The sequence below is a fragment of the Apteryx rowi genome, unplaced genomic scaffold, assembly GCF_003343035.1.
Source record: "Apteryx rowi isolate R43461 unplaced genomic scaffold, aptRow1 scaffold_1199, whole genome shotgun sequence".
In the NCBI taxonomy this organism is placed as follows: domain Eukaryota; kingdom Metazoa; phylum Chordata; class Aves; order Apterygiformes; family Apterygidae; genus Apteryx; species Apteryx rowi.
In genome coordinates, this window is record NW_020447418.1 from 70,939 (window position 1) to 73,920 (window position 2,982).

At 58.0% G+C, this 2,982-nt stretch overlaps 1 long non-coding RNA gene across 1 annotated transcript in view; it reads left to right on the forward strand.

Moving 5' to 3' along the window:
• LOC112976026 overlaps nucleotides 1–1,764 on the forward strand; it is a 2,852-nt gene extending 1,088 nt beyond the window's left edge. The window contains exon 2 of the long non-coding RNA XR_003256856.1: nucleotides 604–1,764. This is a non-coding gene — a long non-coding RNA (uncharacterized LOC112976026). The remainder of the gene's footprint in view (nucleotides 1–603) is intronic.
• Nucleotides 1,765–2,982: the final 1,218 nt, after the last annotated feature.

Genomic DNA, 2,982 nt, shown 5'->3' on the forward strand with positions numbered 1-2,982 from the left:
CGGGTCGCCCCCGGGCAGCAGCGGGCCCGGCCCGGCGAGGAGAGCGCCGCGGCCAGCCCCAAACCCGCCTGAACTGAACCGAACCAGCCCCCCAAGGACCCCGAACCAGCCCCAACGGGCTCCACAGCACCCCGCCAGAAATCGCCCCCGACAACTCGGGAGCAGCGATGCGGCGGGGCCAGGGGGGCCCCTTCGCTGCAGGGAGCAGCTGAGCGTCACCGAAACGCTTCCCGTGCGGCTGCCCACGGACACGGAGCCGGGGGAGACGCTCGCTGATAAACGTGAGAAAAGACACAGYCGCAATAACTTCCCCAAAAGGGCTCTAAACTAGAGGTGGTTTTGCATGCACCGTGGCCCCCCCCGTTACTCCGGTGAACCCCCACAGCTGCCATCCCCGTCGGGCCACGACCTCGCGTGTGGTTGTGGCCCCACTGCAGGGAGAGAAAGCGCCTCTGCAACAGGCCGCTCCTCAGGCGCTGGAGCTAACCTCGCCTGCTTCCCGGGGATTTGCATTGCTTGGTTGATCAGGGTTGCTGGAGCTTATAACTGAACTGTAAGAAGATTTTACGTTATTACTGCCTCCACCTCTGTCCCTCCCTGCAGGGTGCTTTGGCACTGACAGCCCGACTGCCACGTCCCGTCAGAGATGCAGCTGAGTGGCTCAAACACTGGTTAGTACAAATTTGCAAATCTCTCCTCCCCTGCCTTTTTTATTAAACTTCTGCGAGGTTCATTTCCTTTGAAACCTGTGTTAAATGTGTTTGATAGTGGCCAGCGGGCTCAGAATTTGTGGACGGACATGCGTCCCTGCACGCAGAGGTCAGGTGGTTGCATAAGGGAACAGCAGCTCCATTTCACAGCCCAATTCCTTCTCTCTCGTTGGGACACGGGACACAGTTGCTGGTCAGAAAGAGGCTCCCTGTCCCATCTGCTTACCAGTTTGGGGTAAACACACAATTAGCAGGATCAGACAGACGCACTTCCCAGATGGGGGTAATTTGTGCAACCTACGTTTACTCATGCAAACAGCAGTTTTGGAACCAGCATTATGGAAATGCATCTTTGATAACAGCAATTTGGCCAGCAGCCTGGGATCAAAACTGGGGCCTTTCAGAGCCAAAAAGTGAGAGCTACCACAGCCTGAATGGAAGCGCCAGAACTGCGTAGCTGGAGGCTGTAACACTTCCCAGCCTCTCCGGGCCTGGGAAATTGAATGCATCGCCTGTCAGACTCACTTAATTAGCTGCACGTCACACGCCTGCACCTGGGCCTCAGGCATGAATGCCCCGAGCTGCGGCCCCCTCCAGGGCCGGGACCCCAGAGGAGACCCGCGCCAGGACGCTTCGCCGCCCCAGCACCCGTCACACGTCACGGGTGCTGCTCGCGCCCTCTTCTTCCCCCCTCGGCCAGTGAGCCGACACRCAGCCCGTGTGGCGGCACGAGCCAGAGCTAACGCACACACGCTGCAGCTGCTTGCAGGAGCGAACGCTCAATTGTAGGGGAACATCTGGACACGTGAATTCCCCCAGAAACTGCTTGTTCTCCAACACACCTCCCTGTGCAAATTCCCTTCTGCAAAGCCCAGAATAATTTCGCCTCATCACYGAAGTAGCCGTGAACATCCCACTCATGCTGTAGGCGACACAATGAACGCCCAGCCCACGGTTTGATCTCACTCACCTCTCCCCAGAGGCACAATTGCTATGTAAATAATTTCTACTACAAGTGCGGTTTTCGTTTTGTTTAAAAAAAAAAAAAAAAAAAGCCGGTTCAGACAGACTGCCACTGAATCACACCTAGCCACTTATTTCCATTTGATACAAGTTTGCTTGGAGCTGGCAGGGAATTGCTTGCTTTTCCATGACTTCACAGAAAAATCAGATTGGTTTAAAATTGACTTTAAAACTTGAGCTAAACCAGGGCAAACTTCTAGGCAGACTCTTCATACCGTCTTGCTCTGAGTTGGCTGGATTTAGTTCAAGATTTTTTTWAATAAATTAAACAAAAAAAAGGATGTAAAACAGGTCAAATTCCTTTTGGACGTTTCCTGCTCCTTTCCTGTATAACCTCACCAAAGGCAGCTGTGATGGTTTCTATCGTACTCTGTTGTTTAAGGGACACTTTCCAACTACCCCCAACCAGATCCCATTTTGGTTGCAGTGGGACAACTCCGTTGCCCTCTGCGGAGTTGCTCTTGATTTAATCTGACTCCCTGTGTCTGCCTCACTGCACCGTCAACCCCAACCTGTGTCGCTGCCAGAGCATTARCGCTTTTAAGGCTGTACTCTTGCTGCCAGCGAGATAGCTGGTTTCCTCTTYATAGCAGCCGGACATCGGGTACCGAAACACCAGCTTTGACCTTCTCCCCCAAAGCAGCGTCCGTTTGCCTTGGCTCCGTGCCCTCGCCAGATGCTGCTGCCCCGCGGCCGCCCCGCTCCGCAGGGCCGGCCCGAAGGTGGTTTTCATTTACATTCCTTTAAGCTGTTATTTCTCTCCAGGCGGGCGGCGCGGCATTTCTCACGCTCGCCCCGGCGCTGGCGGGCCCGGCGCTTTCGCCGTTGCTCTGACGGTGTCCCCGGAGCGGGGCCGGGCAGGGCGACGTGCTCGGGTTCACGCTCTGCCTCTCAGGCAGGGAGGGAGCAGCCCCGTCCGGATTAAAGACTGTGTCACGCACCCGATAAAGCCGCGAGGCCCGCGTTTAGTTACCGTCCCCGAGCGGTGCCTCTGGGTTACTCTTTCCCGTGCGGGCGGCGAAAGCCTGGCGGCTGAGCCGGTGCCCCGCCACGGGAGCTCGCTCCCCCGCGCTCGCTCCGGCCAGGCCTCGGCCCCCTCTCCCGCGCCCCCGCGCCGCGGCCCGTCGCCCCCTGCCCCTCGCCCCGGGGCCCTGGCCCGTCCTCCCTGGCCTGCGCCCCATAGCTGCAGCCCTGAGCCCCGCAGCCCTGAGCCCCTTCCCTGGCCTGCACCCCACAGCCCTGGCCCCAC